General features: G+C 45.0%; 1 protein-coding gene across 3 annotated transcripts in view; it reads right to left on the reverse strand.

The window, feature by feature from the left end:
* The window catches only part of PKNOX2 (PBX/knotted 1 homeobox 2), a 372,168-nt gene that overhangs the window by 331,442 nt on the left and 13,412 nt on the right, over positions 1-27,314 (reverse strand). The window contains exon 1 of one of the 3 annotated variants that reach the window (XM_044437343.1): positions 16,584-25,431. The exons of the other annotated variants lie outside the window; for them this stretch is intronic. The gene's annotated coding sequence lies outside the window, so the exon portion shown is untranslated. Of the gene's footprint in view, positions 1-16,583; positions 25,432-27,314 lie in introns of those variants that run through there. 3 annotated transcript variants of the gene reach the window in all.

A 27,314-nucleotide genomic window follows, 5' to 3' on the forward strand; every position in this document is an offset into this window, starting at 1 on the left:
GTGCCTCTGAAATGCTATTTTTGAAAAACGGTTTTTAAAATGCCCCAGCAAACAGAATGCCTTTCAAGATCAGCCCATGAACAACTTGTGAACAGAGAAACTACTCAGCTGACAAGACACGTCACTTAATTTTTTATGCTGCTAGATTAATTGCCAGTTTGAGATGCTGGATCTGTCACGAAGATATAAGAAGACCAATTTCAACAAAAATACATTAGGAACCCTTTCCAGGGTACTTTTCAGCACAAATGAGATCACAACTAGCAAGGAAAGAAAGAGTAAGAAAACAAATACAGACATGCAAAAAAGACATTATTAATACGTTTACCAGCTAAGATTATTTCCCCCTCCTTTTGGTTGAAAAAGGCAAGTCATAGCTTAAGAATATGCAAATCTAACACGCTCTATAATTGCTGTCACTTATATAATGTCATCTATAGGCATGGCCCTTCCTCTCCAACAGATCTCTCTCCCAACGGGCTTACAATGTATAACCGAGACAGAGAAAGGAGAGGAAAACTGATGCAGGAGTAAAAGAGTAGATGACTGTGCATTCATTTTGCAAATTAGAGCATCCAGATGCTGTTGTACTACAAATCCCATAATCCCTGTCCAGTGTGGGCATTGGTGAGGGATGATGAATGCTGTGGTCCAAGAGCATCTGGAGGACCACAAGCTTCCCACCCTTGAACTAGTGAAGAGACGTTAAGGGTATCCATGAATTACTGTGTTTTGAGGAGGGAATCGAAGGAGAGTGGCATCCCGTAAGGGGGTTTGCGTAAGAGTATGAAAAACAAGCAGTCATTTGAGGAAGTGGGAGATCTTCAGGCAGTTATGGGTGAGCTGAATTACCAAATTCATAGGCAGGAAGTATGAGGTGCAGACTTATGGGCCAGGGGTCAAAGCTATTGAGGATTCTGCTCCTTTTGCCCCGCTCCCCACTAAGCTGTGCCCCCTGGGAATCAGCCAGAAAGAGGTCCGACTCCTGATCTACCAAGAGATAAGAAATCACTGAAGCGGCTTCTGGAGGTGCCACACCTGGCGTGAGAGAAGAAAGCAAGAAGCGCAAGAAGCATCGCCTGGCAGCGGAGTGATAAAGCTAACAGGGTCGAGGTGAAACAACGGAAGGCTGCGGATGGGAAAGTCATATACTCAAGGTGAAAGAAGTCAAGGATGCTGTGGCCCACGCTTTTTGCCAAAACACTAGAAAGGAAGAGCAATGTAAAAGGAACAGTGTGATACAAGGTTCAAAGGCATGAGAGAGAGAGAGAGTACCTGACAAAAGGCCAAGCCTTTTGTGCTTGTTCCAACGGGACAGTGATGAATTAGTCAGTGGATTAGATAAATGTTCAAGGAGAGGAAAGCTAAGAAATCCAGTCTTGGGGATATAACATTGGAGGTGGGTGTAAAGCATGGGTGTGGAAGTGTCAGGTAGGTGCTAGTCACACTGGGTAAAAACCAGGAGCAGGTGCACATGACATCTGCAAAGCAGACTCAAAGCTCATACCCTCCAAAGCATCACACGTGAAAATGGGGGTGCTAGTCTGTGCCAGAGGACTGCCCAAGTGACGCTCACACAGCCTGCTCCCTGCTTCTGATTCTTGCATTACGCAACTGCCCTGACCATTTTTTCCCCCAAAACTACAGCATCTTTAGCCTCACTGTGCATCCAGAAATACTCATCGTAGCAAAAGTGGGCAAAAGATAGATTAGGATCTCTTTTAAGCAGATCATTGGGTGAGCTGGAGGACAAACAACGGAAAAGGACAGTACATTTTAGCTTCAGGTTCTCCCAGGTGCTACCTTACCCTTAGAAGAAGCATTCCATCCTTTAAGAAAGGGGGCAAAGCTGCTCAAACACTGGGAAACCACCAAACAATTGGAGACGAGGGCAAGAGAGAGGCTTGGGAGAAAAGGCGAGTCCAGGGGAATGTGACTGGGTGACCTGGCCTTGAAGTTCTGTATCCCAATCTACATGCGATGTATCTTGATAGAAGATACATAGAAGAGAGTTTAGAGAACGGTAAATCAGAAAGCTTAAGGTTAGGAAGAGAAAGAAAGCCTTCCCTTCTAACAAGTTTTGTGCATTTCCTTCGAGCAGGAGGCAACATCCAAAGGGGGTGGGGGTGGAGGAATAACAGCTTGAAACAATTTTAAAAAATTATATATACCCTTCTCCCCAGAACGATACAAAGCGACTTCACAGAGTTTTATATGCTGCATAAATTAGGACGCGGCATCTTTCATTTTTACAAACCGAGGTGCTTGCTTTCCCCCTTTTCAGATTTATTGCTCAGGAGCATTAAAATGTCTAAAACAGTTTACATACACCATCACAGTGGGAATTTGCTTGGGGATAAAGGAGCTTGTAATTGCAATTCTAAAACTAGCCCTATAAGCTTGAAGTAGTGTTTAAAAAAACATTTTAAGGGCTTTATAAAGCTATAAAGTGCCTTCCAACAAACCTAAAAGTAATATATCTTGAAAGAGAAAGAGAGAGAGAGACTAATCTCCCAACAAACCACAGACGTGGGATCACACACTACTGATCATTATAATACAAGGTTCTCGTAAATAATACCATTGAAATGAAATATAATTTTTGAAAGGATTAAGGGAATTATCTGCAAAATAAAGCGAGAATGAATCGTGGCTTGCTGGGTGGTTGGTAGGGTGGGTTTCCAGAAACTCATGGAACATATGTTCTGCAGTACTGTAGCTGGCTGTGGAAAGCTGTCTATTTTATTTTTAGGAGGATGCCAAAGTATCATACTCCTCAGAGCTTCACGGAATGTAACTGCCCCACTTCTCTCTTTCTCATATGCACACGTGTGCCTGTTGCTTTGTGTACACTGCACGAGCGTAAGATAGATGGATCCATTTTTTTGCTGACCATTCCAATTTCAGCTTGGAGAAGGCTACCGATCATGTTGGCTACGTGTTACCTCCAGTACTGGGAGCAGTGTGCGTCTGTTCGCCACACACTGGGGAACACGAGGTGCACAGCTCTGCTGCACAGAAGTCCACCTTGTGGCTCTTCAGAGATGCCTGGGAACTGGCCCCGTGGCAACGGAATGCTGGCCTGGGTAGACCTTTGCTCTGATGCAGCCTGGCTCTTCAGTTCTTCTTCAGATGTCTGCTGGGCGTGTATTTTAAGAGGTTAAATAAAAGTCTTCTCCAGGTTCACATTGCTAAACATGACCTGAAAGAGCCTGCCTTACTATATTTCCTACCCAGGCACCAAGATCATCATTTGATGATCCCTCCCTCCGTGCTCCCAAACTGAGCATGGCAAGGTTGCGACAGGCGGGGGGTCATTCAATGGTGGCATCCGTATGTGGAACAGTCTTCAGAGAGGCTTCTTGGGAACTGAATGAGGGCCTTTCAGATGCCCAGTGAAGACTTCTCTCTTCCAAGCATTCGAAGAACTGTTTTCAGCATTTTATTCTGTTGTTTATTTTAACTTGGTATTATATTCTGATCTGTTTTTGTTTTTGCTTTACTGTTTATATTTTATGCTTTCATTTTATGGAACATCACCCAGTGAACTTTGGAAGTTGCACAGTTTAAAGGTACAGTCAATACATTCCCTTCTAAAATATGAATTTGTATACATCTTTTTGGTACTTTTTCTCCAGAGAACCACACTGTCAATTTTGGAGAAATGCACCATCTAAAGCGTCACTTTGTGCTGATCTACACTCTGCATGGTGCACATCAAAATCTGCAAAGAGAGGGTCCTTCACACATCCCTGTGGGCACACTGGGAATAGCTGTGGCACAGCAGTGGCGCATGTGCTTTGTTGGCAGAAGGCTCGTGGTTTGGTCTGTGGCATCTCCAGAAGGATGATCCAGACATGGGGAAGCAGAATGGAGCTCTGTCCTGACCCTGGAGAGCCATTCTTTCCTGCCATTGTGCACAATGTTTGAAGCTAGACTAAAAATCAAATTCCCCACCTCATCTCCTTCCCCAAAGACCTGCCAATTTTCCTGACAGCAGGTAGATGCCTAGAAGGACTTAAGCTCTAAATCATTTTTAAATCCTTAATTCTAAATGATGCAGCAACCTCCCATGTTAATACTGCAACAGGAAATAATTATAGGTCAGTTTCCTGAATTTGGCTGATACAGTGTTTAAAATGACCACAAGACTATTTTTGAGACACGTTATTTAAGTATATTGCCATTGTGATGAAATGCGAACCCCCTAATAATCCAGGAAATTTTCATATATCAATATTTAATAGATGAAAAGAGTAGCAACAGATTGCACAATTACCAGTTTTCCAAATTGGATTTAACAACTCTGCCCCCTCCCACCATCTCTCCTCTCTCTCTCTGGTACAAAGCACCACATTGTGACTGGGGAAAATGAGAACAGAGGCTGTGAGTGCTGGAAAAAAAATGTGGTTTTAGTTACTCATGTTTTCATAGGTTTTGTAACACCTTATTAAAGTTGAAAGCTACATATATAAAATTACTGGTGGCACTTGTCTAATCCACTGAAGTTGTATTTCATTACAGTGCCTCCTGTTCAAAAACTCGTGCATTCTTAGCCATGGTCCTTCTGCCATTTGGGTTTCTGCCACTGCTGCAATAATGGTGACAACAACGACAACACCAACACAGCAACACAACATAAGAAGAGCTGTGCTGGCTCAGACCACGAGGCCATCTAGCACAGCCTTCTGTTCACCCAGGCCAACCAGCTGACCCACAGGAAGCCCACAACCAGTCTAGAAGGGCAACAGTGCCCATGTTCCCTAGTGGAGGGAGGTACACTGCTTCTGTTCCAGGAGGTAGCATAGGGTCCTCCCCTTCCTGAATCTGTCCAACCCCCTTTGAGAGCCATCCAAATGGGTGGCTGTCACGACATTCTGGGGAAATGAATCCCGTGGCTAATGCAGGCTGTAAGGAAGACCTTCCTCTCTGTCTGTCTTGAACCCCTAATCTGTCCACATCATGGGAGACCCATTTGGGTTCAACTATTCTGAGAAAGGGAGAAAAAGGTCTCCCCTTCCACTGTGCCCTCGCCATGCATTAGTGTACACTTCCGTTCGGTTCCCTCTTTACTCACCTGCTTTCTAAGCTAAACCATCCCAGCTTTACAGACGAGTTGCTCCAACCCCTCTATCGCTTTAGGTACACTTTTCTGCATTTTCCAACTTTACAATAGCCTTTTCTGGGTGGTGACCAGTGTGATACATGGCATTCTAAATGCAGCCATGCCATGGATTTGTGTAAGGGCATTGTGATCTTGGCAGTTTATTGTTAGTTCCTTTCCTGATTACACCCAACGTGGATTTTGCCTTTTGCACACCCTGGGTCGGCATTTTCATGGCGCTAACCATCACAGCCCCAGGTTCTCTTTCTTGGTCAGTCACTCTGAGCTCAGTTCCCATCAGTACTTGGGACTTTTTGCCCTGGTGGCCATCATTTTACACGTGCTTACACGTGAATCACACACATGGACACACTTGTTCTATTTTAGACGGTGGCTGACAGCAAATTAAACTGCACTCAGCAAGCTGGCTATTGTTAAGAGAGGCTTTGAGGAGAGACAGGCAGTGTCCTTTAGAACCACTTCCACCAACTTTATCAAAGCTAAGGGTCACAAGGAGGGCTCTAGGGTCCTTAAGCAAATATTCCCAGCTAGGGACCATCTCACGCAGTCACAATCAGAGCAACAACCTGCCATTTCTCCAAAACTGTCCATCCCCGTTGGCCCTTTAAGGCAGGTTGATCAGTGCCCAGGTGATTATCCTGATGCTTCCAGAGGTTACCACATAGAATGGAAACCTGAAATATGTGCTAATCTGACTTGCATTTCATTTTTGAATATGCACAGAACCCCAAAGGAATTCTCCGCACTCTGTTTCAGCCAGTCCACACTTAAGCTTCTGGGTCAGGACTGAGCAGTAGCCATATAGCTGTATGCATGTTGGAGCCATTAGTGAGGACTAGCACCTTTTCCTAAGTGTCCAAACTGGCAAAAGGGAGCAAATGAGCCCCAGTAGGAATGGCCCTGTGAACTGGCTATGAGCCCTGGCTCTGTCGCATCTAAGAAATCGCTTTCCATATCTTTGGTTTGCTTGCTTGCTTGTTCTGCTTTCGTTTTTAAGGTTACCATCCAGAGTTAAGTTCTTTAAAGTCCCATCATATCAACAGCAGATGCTCAGTGCTTCACCATGCAACCCTGCACTTATCAGTTCATTAACACCTTTGCCCTGCTGTTTTGCATTTAAAATTTGCATTTTTAGATTTTAAATACCTAAAATGGATTTTATTCCTCTCAATTTCACTGTATCGATGTTTATGTTTCATGTTGCTTTTATCATACTGGACATTTGTTTCTTGTGCATATTGCCCTAAAATCCATTTTTGGATGAAAGTGCAGTCTTTCTCTCCTTCTCTCAGTGCGTCTGTGTGCGTGTGTGAAATAGAGAGAGAATGTGGGTATAAGCACAGAAGTCAGTATCCAGAAGCAAGGCATGCTGAATGCAATCAGGTCTCCCAGGCAAGTGGATATAGGACTGCAGTCCAAATCTTTCCCATTGTATGGGATTTTAACAACTGACTTTCCCAGCCTGCATAGCCATATGATTAAAAGCCAATGTTGTTTCTGCAAAACTGCCTTGGTCAAGCCTGGAGCACAGCAATTGCTTATTCTGCTGCAGCCACTCCTAGCAGAGGCCTGCAGTAAAGATACATATTTGGAGCCAATAGGTTTACCTTGAATCTTTTAAGCTTTAAGTCAGATTATCTAGCAGACACAATCGCGCAGGGCATCTCACAGCCTCCTGGCCAATTACACTGCACTGTCCAATTAAGGTATTACTGCTGCAAGTGATACCCACACCTAGATGTCCACGGAAGCATCAGGAGCAGGTGAGGCAAGCGGGCTGCTTTCCTCTTGCCCTGTTCATGTCAAAATCACTAAACAAACTGGTTAGGGCATTTGCCACTTTCCACGTCTGTTTATATCCACAGAGATGGTGGCTACTAGCATCAGATTTGCATATGCAGATCCAGCTAGTTTGGCCCTGAATTGTACCACTGGAAAATCATACAGAGAAGCCAAGCGAGCTCTGAGAATTCTAGCATTCCAGAGAGATTTCCAGTGGGCTAGTATTCTTATTGCATTTATATCCCACCTTTTTTTCCTCTTGCCAAAGCAGCTTATATCATTCTTCTCCATGCATTTTATCCTCACAACAACAGCCCTGAGAGGCTGGTTAGGCTGAGAGACAGCAACTGGCCCAGTGCCACCCAGGAAGCTTCATGGCCCAGTGGGGACTGGAACCTGGTTCTCCCAGGTCCCCAGCCAAAAATCTAACCACTGTGCCACACTGGCTCTCAGTTCCCATCAGCCAACCCAATTTTCTGGAACTGAGCTTTAAAACCACGTTACTATACATATTAATCTAGATTTTGTTTCCTGCGCCATTATCACAGGAAACAGTTTCCCAACCTGGTACCCTCTAGACGTGCTGAACAAGAACTCGCACTGTCCCCAGCCAGAAGCATAAGGAAGGCTGTTGAATGGTCTCTAACTTGTATTTGATGCACATTTGGAATGATCATTGGTTATCTCTGCCTCGATGCAAGCTTTCAGAAATTCTTGGGGCTCGCAATTACTTTCCTTCATATCTAATATTTGTTAAAGTTGAAATCTTAACAATCTGACTAATGGTGCAGTGAAGTATTTTTTTCTTCTCTCCTTTAACCTGATTAGAGAGCATTTGTTCTTAACGGGATCTCATTTCCAGCAGTCATTAGGGTAAAGTCTTCTGTACAACGTATAATAACATTGCATTTATAATCTGTCTAATGCTTTGTAAGAACTCTGTGTATCCACTGCAGGGACTCAGCTCAATTCCAAGACACTGTTATGAACTAGACCTTTGGCTTGGTGTTGATGCTAAAGAAAGGATCACAGAAACTTAAGTTTAGAACTGGTAAAGCAACTTTAGATGTACCCTCAGACAAAGAGGTATTTTGTAGCCACTAGAACATGTGTAGCTTGACTACAAGAAAAGGTCAGATCTCCTATGAAATGTTTGCATTCTATGAAACTTTAAAATTGATGCTTTCATACAGCTTTTCCCCAACCAAAGTTATGGTTTAACTTCTAGAAGAATTTCCAGTCAACAGTCTCACCATAGAAACTGACTTGTTCAGACATAATCAATTCCATCTGATGTACCATGCTTTAATCAATATATTATACATGAAGCTTTTGGAGTTGATCCAGAAACTTCAGCTACTGTAAAATACAGAAGACCAAGCCAATATGATCGCATTGCACCAGTAAATGCCTTGTGATCCGCACTGGCTCACAGTCTGTTTCTAGGCCCAAACTAACACACTGTCCTCAGCCATTAAAACTCAAATAGCTTGGAGCCAGGTTACCCAAAGACTCCCCTCCACTCATACATGGACTCTCAGATCAGGTTCAGAGGACCTTCTCCAACTACATCTACTAAACGATGAGAAGCCAGTAGCTTCTAGGGCCTTTCCCACCAGAACACACCAGATATGGCAGAGCTTTGCCAGAGAAGCTCACCTGGAACCTACGTCGTGGTCTTTTCAATGCATTCTATTTTACCACTGCTTTTCAATTTTAAAACATGCTTTGAGAGTTTTAGAGGTGTCACTGCTTATTCCTTTATTTATTATACACTGCACAGTGAACTTATTATAAATGTGGGAAGTATAAAATTCTGCTAATACATTAACAAAGCAAGCCTATGGCCACTCATATGGATGGGAATGTTCTGAAAGAAAAGGGTGGAGAGGCTCTTTAGTTCAACAGGCAATGGAGCGAACCTTCCCAGAGTCCAAAAACCAGCATAGTTTCTTAAAACCATGCCAAGGCCTTGTGGCCTTTAGCTTGTTAGGAAGAGATCCAGAGATGACGAGCTGCTTTCCCTAACCATTCTGCAGTTAAGGGCTCCTTTTGCTGTGAGAACATCCCCAAATTCCAAGAAGTGGGATCACAGCCTGTGGGCATAATAATAGACGCTGAAAGAGTAGGAGAGAGGACCTGTATACAACCTATGGCAAGGCGGCTTTTTTGCTCTCGACTTGGAGACATGTTGCTTGCCCAGGCACCTTTGGAGGCCCACAGAACATCCCCTCACCTATCCAGAGCCAAAACAGCCACAGCAAGGGGAGTGTAAGCTTCCTTGCACCTGCTTATATTCTGTGTCTCCATTTCATCATTGTCTGCAATACGCTTGATATTGTATTTGACGGTGCGGGTTCATTTCTTCCCGAGAATCCTCATATCTTGGGCAAGGTGCCTTGGCTTGACCAGGAACCTGGTGTTGGTGATCACCCAACTGCAAATGCCATATTGTTATGGATGAAATTAACTGAAACAAACTCCCCATGTTCCCTACCTCACGCCTTTCTATGCCTTGCATCTCTGATATGGGATACTTTCAGTTAAAGTCTCCAGCAATGTATTTATTGGTTGATTTATTCCAGAGTGCACAACTCTTTCAGCTCAGGGGAGGAATTCCACTGTGGAAAAGTGTTTTGGGGCCACAGTTTACTGGTGGATGAGGCCACAGGACTGAAACCAAAACTACCGGCATATTTTCTCTGTACCAACCTTACACAGAATGCTCATGACATGCCTACCATGTGCATGTCCAGCCTATCCTTGAACACCCTCACTGATGGGGCTTCAACCATCTCCTGTGGAAACCCATTCCATACCCTTGGGGTCCTAACTGACAGGAAGTACTTCCTGGCATCTAACTTGAACCTTGGTTCCCTGAGCTTGGCTCCATTGGAACGCATCCTGCCCTCCTCTGCAGGGGAGAACAGGTCTCTACCCACCTCCATGTGACACCCCCTCACATACCTATATGTCACCAACGGATCCCCTTGGAGTCTCCTCTTCTCCAGGCTGAAAAACCCAGTTCCCCCAGTCTCTCCTCATATGGCTTTCCCTGCAATCCAGCCACCATCCTTTTGGCCCTACGCTGCGCTGACTCTACCCTGGCTATATCCTTCCTGAAATGTGGAGCCCAGCACTGAACACAATGCTCCAGTTGCAGGCATACCACAGTTGTATAGAGTGACAGTAATACCTCTCTTGGTCTAGAAGCCAAGCTTCTAGCTATGCAAGCAAGGGTGGTGTTTGCCCTCTTGACCACTGCGGCACACTGCTGACTCATGTTTAGCCTGCAGTCAACCAGTACCCCAAGATCCCTTTCACAAGTGCTGCTCTCCATCCACATCCCTAACCAGTACTTATGACACCCATTCCTATGCCCCAAGTGCAAGACCTTGCACTTATCCACATTGAACTCCATCCTGTTGTTACGTGGCACTCAGATTCTATTCCCAGTTGCAGGTAGCAAAAAGACTTTATTTATTTAGTTAGTATATTTGTTAAATTTAGATCCCACTTTTTCTCCAAAGATCCTCCAAGGAGAATCAAAGTCAACCATTGAACTTCAGCACTGATTGGAGAGAAGAACCCCAGTCTTCTGGATCCCAGGCCAGCAACTCTTACCATCACATCACACTGACTTGAGAATATGTGCAGAAGTTGTAGAAAAGGTTACTCTTCTGTCAAGCTGGATATCAGCTTTGAGAAGGGAACACCTTTGCAAGTCAGGGTCAAACTTTATGTGACTGGAAAACTACAGATGAGGAAGAAATACATTCGATTCACAGTTTGATGTGTGAATATTTGTTCATGTTTTTTGAACCTACAGGCAAGCTCAATCTGCCTTTGAGATATGAACTTCAAATTTTACAATGTAATGCTCCAGTTTAAAAAGTGTGGACTCAAATGTGAATGTTAGGCAAACGTCAATGCAGCAGTGTGTATATTTGTGAAACTGGCATCTAATTATGCATCCTAGCAGGAACGTTTCACACAAAAATGCATACATTAGACTTATTAGACACATTGTACACATTAGACTTGTGTGCAAAATGCAAGAGGAACACACACACACAAAATTCTGTCAGTTTCCATGCAACTATTTTCAAAGTCTCCATTAGAATCAAACACTGAAACAGCAATCGCTTGGCTAACAAGTGCACGTATGAAATGGGTCATGCGCAATTCCTAAATCTTACCAACCCTTTTCCTCACCATCCCTTCTTCGTGCTTAGTTCATGCACATGCAAAAGTGCATGTTACATGGTACTGTCACTATGGACTACAGACATGCTCATGCTGAAAGTCCACTTTATGCTGCTGTGTTTCTTAAACATTTTTATGTATACTTAAAAAAAACCCCACTGTTTTATGACTGTGAGCCACTTTGGGAAGAGGTTTTGCCTTGAAAAGAAGCACACTGATCTTTCAAATAGAGTAAATACTATCAGAGATCAGATCTTCCTGTTTGCGCTTTCTACAGAGCACGGGCACCACAGCCATGCAGATTTATGGAATCATCTTCTTTGTCAGCACAATGGATTATGACATGCAGCAAGCCATGTTGAAAAACAGAGACGTCAGAGGATTATCCCCCTATCCACAAGTGTGTGTAGCGGGGCGGCATCGGCAGTCACTGGCATTTCCCATGGAAATAGTAATTGACAAATAAGGCTTACCCAAGGGGATATGTGTCTAAGCTGACTTAATGCTTCCTGACATTTTCAAGAGAGGATTCTATGCTTTCGACAGACCAAAAAAACCATTGCTGCATTCCCAAGTCTTACAAAACTCCTCTTTAAGGAAACATTCTCAAAACAGATAGAAAAGGGAAAGGGCAACAGACGGCTCTTTGCAGCTGTTCCTGAACTAACCAAGGAAAGTCTGGGGGAATTTGGAGATCAGAAGATGCCAAACACCCTTACACATTACTAGCCTGGTACAGGCATCTATAAATAGTGAGCACATTTTTTTCCCCTTGCACAAAGTAACTCAAAAAGAAAACAATTTTTAGGTATGCCATGAAGTCATCTGCCTCTGCCAACTAAGAGTTTAAGGTATCCCAAGAATTATCTTCAAAGCCCAGCCATCATAAGGGATAGCAATCAGCACAGTCATGGGACACCCTTCCCCAACCTGGTGCCTTTTTCATGTAGTGGACGGTAACTCTCATGACCTGCAACTACCATCCACTGGGGATCATGGGGGTTGTGGTCTAAAACTTCACAAGGGTTCCAGGTTGGGGAAGGCTGGGCAATAGTCGACAGGGAAACATAAAGCAAAGAGACTGAAATATTTCCCAGGAAAACAGTAATAGGATCTGCTTCCTAATAACATTGAATTCATCAGTGAGAAGCATACCGAATCAGAACTGGAGAGGATGAAAATACCATTTTGCTTCAGACATTACATAAGATTTAAAGGTTACCCTTGGAACAGCTGGTGTTCAAAATACCACTTTGTGAAACATAACATTGTCCAGTACTTAAACGAAGAAGAGAATATTGGATGCAGGGTTTGTCTCTGGGCCAGCACTGGATTCCAGCAATAAATGCCCCATTAGTGGGCAATTTGATGTGCTGGTCAGTAATCAGGAGCTTATCATCACAAGATGGGCACTTCTGGAAGGAAGACCGGGACACAATAGGCATAACACCAGTTGGACAAATGGGGGGATTATTTATGGTGGTCAACGGAGGTTGCTTGCAAATCTGAGCAGCGACATATGGCAGCTAGATTTGTTTGCTGCACAAAGTGCTCTAATGAACTCTCGGGCCTGAAGAGGTCCCCGCAAACCTTGATCCTCGGTAAACCCAGGAGAGCAGCAAACAGGGAGAGCAGATGCATACAACTCTGTGCCTGGACTTTGGTTCCATGCGTAAATATTGCCCCTGGTTTGAACACTTCTTATGGTTTGAAGCTAAGTGCCATTCTTTTTGCCCTCCCTCCACAACTGGCTTTTAAAAGGGATGGGAATGTGGCACTCTATACATCCAAGGACCATTAACCAATAGCGTAGAAGACACAGTCTAATTGCTCAGCTTCCCGTTATTCACTCAGGTACTCTTCAAGCATGAGAGTAATGCCCATGTGTTGTTACGCAGGATTCAATGGGATTCAGAATCACAGTTGCTTTTTTACACTCGAGCCTGGTTTAGTAAAAGCACTTTTGTACACTCGAGACTGGCTCAGCACAAAAGGCAAAGCAAAACCAAGAAAAACACCTTATTCCAGCACCTTGCAGAAAAGTGGCGCTGCACCACAGGCCACATCCAGCCCTGAGGAGCTCCCCTTCTCTTGTTGGAACCCCCAGCCCTGATCGTTGGCTGAACTTTGTGCAGGTTTTGAAAGGGTTGCAATACCTCTCCTAAGTCCTAGGGCACAATCCCATCAGCTGCACCCATGTTAGAAGTCCTAGGTTCCAACGGGCTCATCAGCCTGACTCGTCAGGGCACACCAGAAGGAGGGAAAGAGGCTTGGGATCACCCGTATCCTGACCTTCCCAGGCTCCTCATGCCCATGCCAACCGGGACATTCCTTAGCCAGGCCCAGCACACTGCCTGAAGGTCCGGTCCTCGCAGCAGCCAGCCTCTTCAGCTGCTGCTCCCCGTTTTCTCCATGCTGCCACCTTAGAGGCCAGCCAGCACATTTCTCTCCACACAGGCTACAAGGGGGCAGGCAGCTCTCCAGATCCCCCTCCCAAGGCTGATTCCAGCCTGTCTCCAGCCTTGGAAGGCTCCTTTCAAGCTAACCTGTGGTCTCTGGGATGCTGCCCAGGGATTGCCGGCTGGCTCTCTGAGAGCTCTGAGCTGGTATTTTGGTCACTGCGCCCTTTGCCCTCATGTACCTCTGCAGTGTGCCCTTTCACAGAGTCTCTGGAACTGAATTTGGTGCTCAGGCTGAAAGAAGGACAACACCCTGTGATCATTCATGGTGCAGGGAAAGGCTGTGGCTCTGCGGAGGACCCATACTTGGCTGGCAAGAGGTTCTAGGTCAGTTCCCGGCATTTCCAGGTACGGTTGGGAAGACCTGCCTGAAATCTTCGAAACCAGGGGGATCTATGCTGGTCCATACATCAAGGCTATGCAGATGGATTTAGATCTCTGGATGACTGGCAGTAAGTGGACCGTGAATGATCACTCATGGTCCACTGTTGAACAAAAGCAGCAGCAAGATGACTTCTTCTCAAAGTGATACTGCTGAAATGGAGATTGCTCGGACTAGCAGTGGATTTGTGTGTGGAAACAAGTCTGTGAGCTCAGTTTTGGTGCTAAAAACAGATCCCTGGGTTCAGGATGTCACAGTGTTATGTGCATGTCTTCTGTACCAGGCTCCAAGCAAAAGAGCCGAGACCTAAAACCTGCCCACCCCTGTTGTAGACTGTTGACAACACTGGTTGGCCAAGGTAGGACTTGTCCAACAGATGGGCTGCCTCAATCTAAGACAGTTTCCTTTGTTCTAGCCACTAGGACCCACAGCTATTTAAAATAGGGCTCGAAGTCATGCAGTGGTGTCATTAGAGCATTCTAACCTCTGGAGCTAATGATCCGGAGTAGTGGTGGTGTCGTTTTTAGACGTAGTGTGTATTATTTCCCTGACTCCAAGAAGCGATAAGCTGGCTTTGCTGCATTTGGAGAGCGGAGTACTCATTCTGCCAAGCCGCTCTCAGGATGTTTGCCAGAAAGTCTCATCCTCACTGCAGCCATTCGTGGTCATTTGCATGCCTTTTGTGCAAACAGGTACAAACTCCTACATTTTAGTCACATCTGAGCTTCTCTGTAACCTTCTGCATGGGAAATGCCATTCTTTTCATCCCCCAACAAAAACACAGGGGTAAGGTTGCTGGCATAGGAGATCTCAAAAAAGTTTAAATAAGGGATAACTAGACCGACAGGCCTGTGTTTAACTTGTGGAAGTATGTAACTCTCTTCTCTGGAAAGCATCGGTCAGGGGGAAACAGCACCAGCCGTAGCAACATTGCAATATACTTTGTTTTACTGAGGGAAACTCCCAGCTGAAAAATCACTGAAGGAAAGAAGGAAGGAAGGAGTCAGTGTGAGAGAAGCACATTTGCTACATCAGTGATCTGTCTGACAAAGTTCAGGAGAGCCCCAGAATGAGTAGCCATGCACAGACAAGGGTCTTGGTTTTCCAGTTACGTCCAGAAAATAGGACCCCCTCAAACAAAACTAAGGCAGATGAACAGAAAGGGTGAGCAATGGGAGGAAACTCTATTTTTTAACCTATATAGTCTTATGTATGTGTGTGTGTGGTTGCCTTATGATGGGTCTCATATTGATTCAGAATGAAGGTTGCCATCTGCTGGATCGCTGCAGCTATTTCTAGCTACACTAACAACTTCTTATCTCAAGTACTTTTCAGGACCAGCCTGCAATAAATGGGATTTACAAGGCCATGGCTTCTGCCTCTTCTCTTTCTCATGCACATACATCTTATTACCTTTTCCTTCCAATGGTCTGTGGATAAGGTATTCCTAACTTCCATGCACATTCACAGGCATTAAAATATAGCCAACCCTCTCTATGGAGCTGCAACACTATGGAACTGAGGAAAGAGTTCTTACTCATAGCTCCCAAACTTCATGTAAGCCCGGGATGTTCCAACCAACACTGTGGAGTTCCGTGCTTCGGATGGAGGGTCTTCTGTAGGATGGATTCCTCCACTGCTTGGGGACAAACTAACCTCGATTAGAGGGTACAGGGGGCAATGAATTCAGAGGCTCAGGGCTGGCAAGGGAACTCGATGTAGCCCTTCTGTGCCATGCTGCAGCCCTGAGGAGGATTCCTCCCATGAGGCTGATATCTGCACAGCCGGGCAAGACAGGGCAGCCCTCCTGCCCCCAGGGCTACGCTGAGCCTGTTCATTCTCTGTCCCCACCCCCACCCCCACCCCCACCGATGTAATTCCCATTCCTTTAAGATGGGAATGTCAAATGCAGACACATATTTCACATACTTTATTGCCACATCTGGACTGGCCCACAGGATAACCAAAGATGAAGAAGAACGATCATTCTTTGGCTGGTTTCTACCTGCCAAGATCGGTACAGACTGGCTATTGGGGAAGGAAGAATTTGGTCTCCATTATTCAAGCTGAAACACACAAACTACACCACAACAGAGAAACACATCTATATTTCCTGGATTAATTTGCAGATCGGGAGACAGTTCTCCTTCAACTGTGCCCTAATCTGGATTTTGCCATTTCTTTTCATTTCATTTCTATACTATCCAGTAGCCGAAGCTCTCTGGGCAGCTCACTGCAATGTCATTCCTAGCTCAAAAGTTGCAAACAAAAATGCATATATTGTGGAAAGATACATTGAAAGACGCATAGTGGGAAAAGATGCATGCAAAATGCAGAATTTTATGCAGTTTTTAAAGGGAATGTTGCAGAAATTAGAAATCAGATCAGTATCATGATTTAGAAATTAGAAATCAGATCAGTATCATGATTTAGAAATTAGAAATCAGATCTGTGAAACAGACCAGATATGTGCTGATCAGTTTTTATCCCTACCCCTGAACTCCTGCTTTGCATCTCGTTCTGGGTGGTGGCCTTGGAATTCTAGTAAAAATAAGGCAATCCCATGACCCCATTTCTGTTTTAGGGGCACTTTCCTGGCTGCCGCCCACGCAAATTCCTTTTGGCAAACCTGGGGCACAGCTCGGCTTTGGCCCATCCTGGCTCCAGATCTGTTCCCCAGAAACCATTGTCCATTGATGCCAATGGGAGGTTTCCCATTAAGCTTAATTGCACTGGACAGGAACAATTTCCTCCTGCAGGAGAAAAAGAGAAATAAGGGTGGATGGGACACGAGAGATTGCAAATGAGCCATCTTTGAAGAGGCACCCTCAGTTTGGAATGATTTGAGGTGGAACACAAAATAACCTGCTTCATTTGAAATAAATTAGAAAAGAAATTGAGTGGCTGTCTCTGCCTTCTGTGTAATGTAAATAAATCCTAGCCATTATTTCAAAATTTGCATATATAAATTAACATATGCAAATTTAATACAGAGCTTTGCCCTCTGTGCCTGGGCCCTGAATCTTGGGCATGCTTAGCTGGGTAACTGAGGCAAATGATGGCATCTTAAGAAACATCCTGCTCCAGGCATAACCTGTGAAGAGCGAAGGCAATGCAGGAAGGGGACTCTTTGGTGGATGCTCTCCTGGACTTTCAACCTAGTCATTGCCCTTGCACAGGCAACTGATACTTTTCCCTGACAACATTGGCACCGTTTCTGGAGAGGCAGCCTCCAGCCCGCTGCATGCGCTGGCACGAGTGCAAGGCGAAATAAAGCGAAGCAGCCCCATTTGCTTGCCTGATGAGGGCGAAGATGAAAGAGAGGACATTTTTCCAGCACATATCAGTATCAGCTTCCCCTTGACATTTAATATGACCAGCCTGGAAAGCTGGGCCCAACTTTCCATTGTGTGAGTAAGAACAGAAGGCAGCTGCTGCTCCAGTGCCTGAAAGTCCGGGAGCTGGGAAGCCTGTGCTCGAGCTCCCGTTCTGATCTGAGCCAAACCTGCTCCCGACATCTGCCCTCAGCATACCATTATTCTGCAGTTATCGGGCACCTCTGCAGCAGCAGATGGACCAAATTGTGCACTTAAAGGCTTTGGTGACTAATATGCTCATACTCTGCCATAACAATTTGTATTAAATATTTAATTCAGTGAGATGTCCGGTTCTTAATGCTAATCCATCCATTTTACCTGACCCAAAGTCAGAATTCAGCTTGCTTCATAAGTCATGGTTTTAGCACTTAAGGAAGGGCAAAAGGATGCTTTTACTGGCAAAGGAGGAAGTTCGCTTTCTTACACAGAGAAGTAGCATCTGGCAGCCACCGTATCATCAATAATGAACGTACAGAGAAAAGGAGCTTGACAGCCAGGAACTGAGCGATCTCTCCCTTGTCTTCTGTGGCAGATTCATCAAGCTGTTGCCCTCACTTCTTTCAAGTCCTGTTTGCAGCAGGCAGTGCTCAAAAATGATTTCTTGTGAAATCAGCAAAGTTTGCATTTACCTGGCTCTGAATCTAACCTCGGACAGCTCATACTGTGTAGCTGCTTGACAAATACAGCATTTAGCAAAGCAAGCAAACCTCCCCTTTTGCCGTACATCAGAACCCAAGTCAGGGTGCCTTTCTTCACCATCAGTGCATCTGCAGATACCAGGGAGCCTGAGAAATGTCATTTTCACAGGCTGTCTGAATCCTTAGCACCCTGGAGAAACTATTGAGTCCTAGAGTTTCATGTGCCCAGGACTCTGATGAGCATTCAGACTTGGTTGTGTTTCCAATGACTTTGGGTTCATAATCAGTCCAAATTTGGATTATTAACTGCAGGGGTGGGTAGGGGGGGTCAGAGATGGGCTTTGCAAATTGAACCAGTTCCCATCAACAGTAACACTCACATTCTAGCAAGACAGGAGATCAGGTGCAAGTCAGTCTTATCTTTTCATCAAGTGACTGCCTGACCCAGGAGGAAAAGTGCTGCAGAACATTATTCTAGATGAGTTTCTTCTTTGAAAACCAGCATGTTCCCTTGAGTTGCAGTGCTCTTGTCGCTCTTGGTCAATTGCCTTGGTGATTTTCTCTGGAGACATACTGAGGACCATGTGTCATGGTTTAGCTGTTATGATCTACTGTCCTAGACGGGCAGGTCACTGGCACTCCCATCATAGGAACACAGGACATGCCTTTATGCCAGGTGGCTCCAACCAACTCAGTACTGCCCAGTGTATTAACTGCAGCAGCTCTCAGAGTCATACTGTGAAATGCCAGGAATTAAACATGGAAGTGCTTGCATGCAAAGCATGTTCTCCAACCACTGAACTAAGCCCTTCCCTGTCATATCAGAAAGTGTTGGTTCAGGACCAGCAGTAATCTATATGCAAACTGGGGAAAGTGTACATGTGAATCTGGTCTTATTGGAGTACAATTTACATGAACACCTTCTGTCCTCTGCTAATACCTTTCTCAGATATTGCTACTAGGGTGGCCACATGTCCTGCTTTGCAGAAGACAGTCCTTGATTTGCAAGCACCCTCCATCGGACCAGCTGTCCAATTCAAGTCTGGATGCAAATATAAGAGCCCCATGAAGGAGAGCAGGGACCCCCCAAGGTATCAATCAACAGTAAACTCCCAGACAAAAGGCTGAACAGGTTACCTGGTCACAGTCTTCCCTGTCCCTGGTGAGATGTACTATGTTTCTATTTAAAGTACAGGAATAATTCTAAAACTTGTTCGTATACATATAAATTAGTACCTGCAAACTTTGTGTCAATACAGGCCCTGTTTTGTGCTATTTATTTACTGGTGATGCTTACATTTCCTCTGTTTAGATATTTGTAAGTGGCCACCTTAATTGATCTTCCCTATAAATGAGGCGCCTGGCTCAGGAGTATCTCCCCAAAAACACATTTCCCCCACAAAAAGGACCTTTGCTATGATGCCAGTGTTTAAGAGGGAAATAATAGTATTGTGCTACCCTTAAAGCCTGCCTAGAGATAAGTTTTAGCTGAATAGATAGAGTAGCTGAATATTTAGGTGGGCAGAAAATCAAGTTTTTCCCATCACAAGAGTTTGTCATATTTTTAACAGCTGTAGGAAAGGGAAAACTGTATTAGGTGTGATTTCTTTTCCACCGCTTTTAACACATCTCAGGGTACACAAGAGAGACCTCCTTGTATGTACCAAATTGCTACGGCCCTCAAATATTCATAGCATCTATTTTTAAATGGAGGTGTCTGGAAGGCCAGAGTAAAATGACTGAGTGCTGCTTCCTGCGCACAAAGTGCACTGGAAGATGCAGCATCTCAGCTGAAGGCTCTCAGGTGGCAGATACTGATGAGACATTCCTGAGATCGGCCCTTCTAAGAGGATTAGGCAAATTCATCGAGGAGGATGCCAGCAGTGGTGCCTAGGCATGATGCCTCTCCTATCTCCTCCGGTATCAGAGGCAGTGGGGCTTGTATGCCCGTTGCTGGGAAACACAAGTGGAGGGTGCAGTTGCTCTCATGTTCTATTTGTGGCACCTGGTTGGCCACGGTGGAAACAGAATGCCGGAGCAGACAGGCCTCTGGTTCAGCAGGGCTCTTAAGTCCTCGCCCCAGGGAGTCGCTACCCATTAATTAGATAATATCAGCCTAGATGAACCAATGGGATGACTTGATGTGAAGCAGTTTTGAGTGTTCATATGTAACTCCCCCAAAACGTTACCAGAAGTCTGGCAATTTTCTTAAACCTTTCAGCTCTAAAGTCCAGCTGTCAAGTTTACCCAGAGGAGAGGAGAGGAGAGGAGAGAGGGGACAGCATGGCAGAGCATTATTTGGAGTTACCAATGCAATGCTTTTCATAGTGGAATGAGAAAACTAATTACCAAAATGTGGCGAGCTGGTGAGAGGGGAAAGAAGCAACTCGATCTTGTAAAGAGGAGGAAGAAGGCCTGATTCAGGATGCTGGAGTGGAAGCCTCAGAAGAACTCTGAGATCTGTGTATGCTGTATCCTGCAATTTTGCAGGCTACTGTTCCTAATGTCCTGCTTGACTGGTTTCCCCAACTCAGCTGGGCATGTTCCTCTGCCCTGAAGTTAGCATGGGAAAGTTCAGCTGTTAGCCCTGCAGGCTTCCTCGTGGATGATAAGGCAACCTGCTTCCAAAGGCCTGCAAGGAAGGAGCAGCAGAAGCATCTAGCTGTTGCAAAATTACTGGAAGCTCGGAGAAGCCCTGGCTGATCTACTTCGAATCACCCAGAGTCCAGATAGCTCCCAGTCTGCCTTCTATTCTAACACTATAGTTGTGCCAGGAAATGCCTGAAACAGAAGTTATGCTTTTTGGATTTGTGAATCAAAACCATGCAGATGTTAACTTCTAGCTAATTACATTGAAAACTGCTTCCCAAAGAGGTTAGTTCAATAGTCATATTCTTAGCTTTAATTAATCAGCCTACGTACAACACTAGTTTGAAAGTTAAAATATACTTTTATTTCTAGATGGTATTCCCACATGTTAGCATGATTATCGTCTTAGAAAAGACATTCCCCTTTCTCTCTTATCTAGAAGGGAAAGCTCCTTCAAAGATAGACACTGAAAATGATGAGAATGTTTTGCATCTTAAAAGTATTTTTTAAAAGATGCATTGCCCAATCAAAGGCATCATTTTTGGTGGAAAGGGAAGTTTCAAAACTGATTACTCTAACCAGGCAATTGTTTAAACATCCTATGTCTAATTATCTCTCACTGAATTTACATGTGTTATGTTTCTTAGATTGGGTTATTTGTCTATTTCTATTAGATTTTTTTTAAAAAATCAAGCTTACTAAAATGCACACCTCTAAAAGACTTTTGACTTAACATAATTTGCTAGCTTATGATTTTGTGCTTTTTTCAGTTACACTTGCAAAGGCTTAAAAATTACTTCATACATTTTTCTTTGGAACTTGATGCAAGTCACCAGTCCAGCATTCCCTTTGCCCAGTTGCAAATACTCTTAAAAAGCAACATCACTAGAGGATGCCCATGCTTGCTGGGGATGATGGGGCTATAGACTAACACATAAGGCAGAGAACCAGGTTGGCGATGTCTGTCCTTGGCGCTGAGTGGAAACCTGAACCATCTGTGGGTCAGAGGGAATATGCTGCAGGAGTGCTGACAGTATATTGATTTGATATACTGTATTTGCTGTACTGTAGGCATGGCTAACACATGATCCATGGGCCATGGGAGACCAGCCATGACCATTGGCACAGCCCAACCCTGATACTCCTGGTAGCCCCATGATTCTGCTGTGAAGGCATGTGGGGACCATACCTTACTTTCCAGTCAAATACAGAGGCAGGTTGACAGGATGCTAGAAGCCAAATGCTGCTGGGAAGCAGGGTTGATGCTCCCAGCAGAACCATGAGGATCTGGCAGGGCAGCCACTTCTGACCACTGTGGTGATAGAGAGGGATACAGGAACCCCACGAGTCCAGTGTGGCCCATGTGGGCCCCAGTCCTCACCTGTGAGACAGAATAGTTCAACAGCACTGTAGAGAAGGGGCCCATCTCTCACACAGCGCCATCTGCTCACATAGATTCATCTGGTTCTGGAGAGGAGGCAGGTGGGCAAAAGCAGGCAGAGGACTTGGCAGTCTTGAGGTTCCCAGTTCTCAGGCAGAGCAGGAGAACCAGCCCAGTGTGGAAAAGGAAGGAGACTTTCCAGAGCTGGGTGTGGAGCAGATGTAGGGGGCATTCCTTGACCCAGTGAGGAGATGGCAGGTGAAGTGACCAGACCAGTTACGACCAGGCACTCCCACCGTCTCGCCCTCAAACAACAGAAGGCACCCCAAGTGGGGGGAGCCAGGATCTTTCTGAAAGGTTGGGGAGTGGGAGGGAACATTTCCAGTGTGGGTTCAACTCCTCTCATGGGCAGATGCCTCTCCCACATCTCAATGAGAACTTTGATTTATATTCTTCTGTTGCCTGTCATCAAGTCTGAATCAACGAGCGGAGCTTCTAAAGTTTGTCTGAGCCTGCTAGAAAGGGCGGGCAGGTGGCCTGCTCACAACAAGCCTGCCTTTTATTGCTTATCAGGTGAAAAACAGTTCGTGCTTTCAGGAAAACCAGTCTGCCCATTTTCAAGGGATATCATGATGCAGGGATTCCTTGCTCGAACCACTTCGGAATCTTTATCTCAGTTCCAAAAATGCATCCTCCTGATTCCACAAGCCTGTGCAATTGGCTTTGGAGAAGGACAGAAAAAAGTCTTAACTGAAGTGCCAAGAACAAGCCCTGGACAAGAAGAATCAGACAGCCTAGTGCATCAACACTAGACAAGGTGGCATCTTAAAAACCAACCAATTTCCTATGGCATAAACTTCCATGGGAAATTTGAATGCATACCAAAGTTATTAGAAGTTAACTACAAAATGTAAAATATGAAAAGGAAAGCACACCATATTAGAACCATCAACTAAAATATTCTTGAAAAATGGCATGTCTCCAAAAAAGGCCAAAAGTACACTTTTTTTCACCAGGAGGGAAAGTGCATACTTGGGAAAAATATGCCCAGAAATTGTTGTGAGCACATCTTTCCCCTTTTCCCTCTCCAGAAGAGGCAAAAGGCTTCTAAAATACAGTCTTTTATTGAGCTAGGCTGGCTTTGCAATACAGAGTGAGCAATAATAAAGTTGCTTACAAGTAACATCTATCCAAGTAGTGATCCTTCTAACTGGTGAGCAAGCTAATCTGCCTCTTCTCTTCTCCTTCAAAGGCAGCTGACTCCACCCTCAGGGAGGTCTACGCTGTTTGTGGGCAGGACTGTGGAAATGCTAGGCATTACTAAACTGGCCCCCTTGCTTGGCTGGATGACCAACCATTTGGTTGAAGAAGTCACACTCCGCCCTCTCTGACCCTCCGTGGCCTACAGTCCTTCCCCCCCTGGTTTCCCCCAGATGCTTGGCTTATCTCACTCATTAATCCTGGCATTTCAGTAAACCTTCAGTAAACCTTCAGAGTCTGAGCTTCCTACCTTGGGATGTTGTGTTTTGAGAGAAGTGGGCCCAATCCCAAGAAATGCACCATTTTTCCATTCAGAAAAGCCAAACATTGGATTGAAAATGGAAGCAAGCCAAAATGGGCTTTGACGAGATTTTGAGGGGATTTAGGGAAGCTCAGAAATGGCCCTTTTCCCATCCCTGGCCCTGAGCAGGACTGATCAGGGTTCCAGCTTCTGAAACCTCTGAAAGCCACCAGGAGTGGGAAGCCCCCTTGAGATCGCAGGTTGGGAAAGGCTGGGACCGAGGAGGCCAGGCCAGCTCATGTAGGAAGCTGGGAAGGAGTCCTACAAACGTGGCCCCGTGCCTCCTAGCTGCCCTGTTTGCCCTGTCCAGGATTAACGCCTGAACAGGGCTCTTGTTACGAACAGTTCTGGATATCAAAACATTTCCCCGTAACAGCATCACTGTACAAGATTTTTGTGTCAACAGAAGGGATAGCCCACGCCTGTTATTTTCCAATTCACTTATATTTCTTTAAAAAAAAATAAGAAAAGAAAGAACCCACAAGGGGATAAACCCACAGTTCCACCCCATATTTGAAACCCAAACTGACTCTCCCGACCCTTGTCGGAGACAGCTGCCTTCCTCCGCATTCCAGCCAAAAATAATAACAGAAGAGCACAGTTTGGAGGAGAGTTAATCTAATCTTCATTGCTTCAGTTTTAAAATATCCTGCTTGGTTTAGGGTTTCTTGTTACACTGAGGGATGTGTTTTTAGTAAGATAGGTCTTTGCATAAAGGTCCTTCATGGAAGTCTCATGTAACCAGAAACCAAGGAAAGCTAGCCCAGCCAGCGTGTGTGTGTGCGCGCGCGCGCACGCGCGCACACACACACACACACACACGAGTTATCTTCACAAGACAACACTTTGCAAGCAAACTCTGCTGAAGACAAACTTGCGACAGCAGTAATTATGTTAATGCCACTGCATTTTTATTAATCTATTTATAAATTGTGTTTCATTGCAGAAACCTGTGAAACGGGTTTATGCTCCCTCGTTTTCCTGCAGAAACTTTTACTTCTGAAATTTTTATACAGCTATCTACATACCTATGTAATTACTTTTTTCTTTCCTTTTTATTTTTTAAGAGACACTGTTGCTCTTGCATTTTAAGGCTTCAAGCAAAGATTTTCTACTTGCTGTTCTGTTATGGAATTTTTACTCTTTGGAGAAAGGGCTTAGGTGATATTTCTTGTTAACACCGTCACCACCACCTAATGATGTTAAATGTATTATTGTTCACCCCCAAACTGTGCAAAGGATAAGAAAGAGGATCTAGCATAGTTTATTAATAATGTTAACCCCACTGCTCTGACTTTAAAATATTGCTATCTTGTTCCAGCAAGAAAAGAAGCAGGAAAAATTAGAAATCCAGCAGGGTGAGGGAAACAGTATTTTTCCATGGTACATGAGAAATGTTTAGACATTTTGGGCCCCGAGATTTACCTGAACAGCTGGCAAAGTCTCTCTCTCTCTCCCTCTCCCCCCCACGTACATGTGTGTGTGTGTGTGTGTGATTTTTTAACAAGTTGGTCATCTGCTGCTCATCAGTGAGATCTGCCACTTTTTTATGAGGGTTGTCATTATGTTTTGACTCACAATGTCTCTGACAATGCTCCCAGAAGGCGCGTCACTTCCAAAGCGTCGGCAGGGGCACCTGGTAGTTGACCAGCATGCTGACCTGGGGCTCAGTAGTCACGAAGAGCAGTGGTCAAATTCAGAAATGTAAGAATGCGCATGCATGTGTACACCACACCACAAGCACGTGCACACTCCCTCGAAGGAGTCCCGTTCAGGGCCCCAGAGAAATGTGCAAAAACCCTGTGCTAGTTTTGTGACCTGAAAGTCACAAGGAGAAGGGCCTTTTCAGCGGTGGTGCCCTGACTGTGGAATACGCTCTCCAGGGAGGTTCACCTGGTGCCGTCGCTCTATTCTTTTCAGCATCGGGCAAAGACCTTTTTATTTCTCCGGTTTTTTAACGATTAACTGGTTTTATCCTGTTTTTATCACTATTTTTAGATGCAGTATGCTGTGCGTTGTTGTTGTTGATGTTGTTGTGTTTTTTATTCCTTTTTTCCTTTGTAAGCCATCCAGAGACTTTTTTTTGTAATGGGATGGCATAGGAAAACTTTAAATAAATAAATTTTCAGGACATCTTTATTACTATTATTATTTTTAAAGAAGCCCAAGGTGCCACACAACCCACTGTGGGCCAATAGCGGCAGTGGAAACACAAATTAAGAAGTGAGGGTACGGGAGCTCTAGCAGAGCCCTCAAATGCAGCGGAGAGGAGAAAGGAATACCAAGCCGCTTCAAGGTGCACCGCGCCACCTCCACCCCTGCTTGGCACAGCATGGATGACGGGGAGACACGGAGGGCCTGAAACGCTCTTCTCAAAGGCGCAGGCTGCGAGCTGCACCCCGTCCTCCCTTCTGGCCCATAGGTCCTTCAGCAGTAGCAAGTGTCCCTGTGAGAGCACCTCAGGCGGAGTCCACAAGACCGTGGGTGCTCCCAGGCCTCACCGAAGCACCAGGCACAGAAAGCAGAGCCTCCTTCTGACACTGGGTCCACTTCCATTTCGGGGCAGACAACTGGGGTACAGCCAGAAACACAAGACACCATGAATACCAGCATGTTGCAGGTTAAAGCTGCTGCTGGCCGTTACTAGTCCTCATGAGTGGCATTTTCATTTTAGAATGGAGGAAAACTGCCAAACGCCAGGAAAATATTGAGAGATGGTTTCTTGAATGGGCCAACCAGCTCACGGCAGTCTTGGATGAGCCTGATTATCTGGCTCCATTCCAGTCAGAGTTCCAGCTGGGTTTTGGCATGGGAGCAGCTTTGGCCTCCTGTGCCAGGAGAGAGACAGGGGAAGTACAGCTCTACCTTCTCAGTGGTAGCCTCCCCCCAGGCCCTTGGTTTGGAATGATTTCCCTCTGAAGCCTGCCTGACCACCACATTGCCGTTTTTCTGGTGCTAGGTTAAGAGCACCCTCTACTCTCAGGAATGTAACACTATTTAATGGCATTTATGGGGGCATTTATATCTGCTGCCCTTTTGACTCCTCTGGTAGTTACTGAAATTGCTTTAGCTGTTTAAATTGTTTTTAAATTTTGTATACTGAAATTTTATGTTGTGTTTTATTATCCGTACTTGTGCTTTTGTAATTTTATGAATTGCTGTCAATTGTCCAGAGAGTGTAGGCTATTGGGTAGTATAGAAATGGAGTGAATAAATGACTGATAGGTGAGGGGAAGGGGTGGGAAACCCAGACGGCTAAATGGGGCCGTTTTGCCCCGGAGACCTGAGGTTTTCCACCTCAATCTGGCCTGCACACACATCCATCGCCACATAAATGATTCTCCAAATTCATTTTTGCTGTTTTCTATTGCTGCACATGTTTGAAAACCCAGAATGTGACACAGCCTAGCCAAGGAAGTTGATCTATTAGTGCTTGAAAGCATGCTTTCAACCACACAGAGACTAAAACTGGGAGGAGGCATGCAGAAATAAGCAGACCACGTGGCATAAAGTTGCTGGCATCAGCCGACAGACCTCAAGTAGCACATGAACAAGGAGAAGAAGCAGAGATGGATGCGACCTTGCTAATTAAGTTTAAAGGGGAGATGTAGTGTGAAAATCAGCAGGACTTTGGTGAGTCAGCAATGGGGACAAGCCTCAGCCATCTTGTGTAGGTCAATAAATGCCACAGTAAGTCAACCCTTTGATGTTGTCTCTGTCTAACAAAAGCATCTTCCATGAAAGCAGCCATGCTGTACAGAAACACAGACACACAGCAAGTGAGAAGGGGCCTCCCGGGCCATCTAGTCTGACC

The sequence above is a fragment of the Varanus komodoensis genome, unplaced genomic scaffold, assembly GCF_004798865.1.
Source record: "Varanus komodoensis strain SLA01 unplaced genomic scaffold, ASM479886v1 scaffold30, whole genome shotgun sequence".
In the NCBI taxonomy this organism is placed as follows: domain Eukaryota; kingdom Metazoa; phylum Chordata; class Lepidosauria; order Squamata; family Varanidae; genus Varanus; species Varanus komodoensis.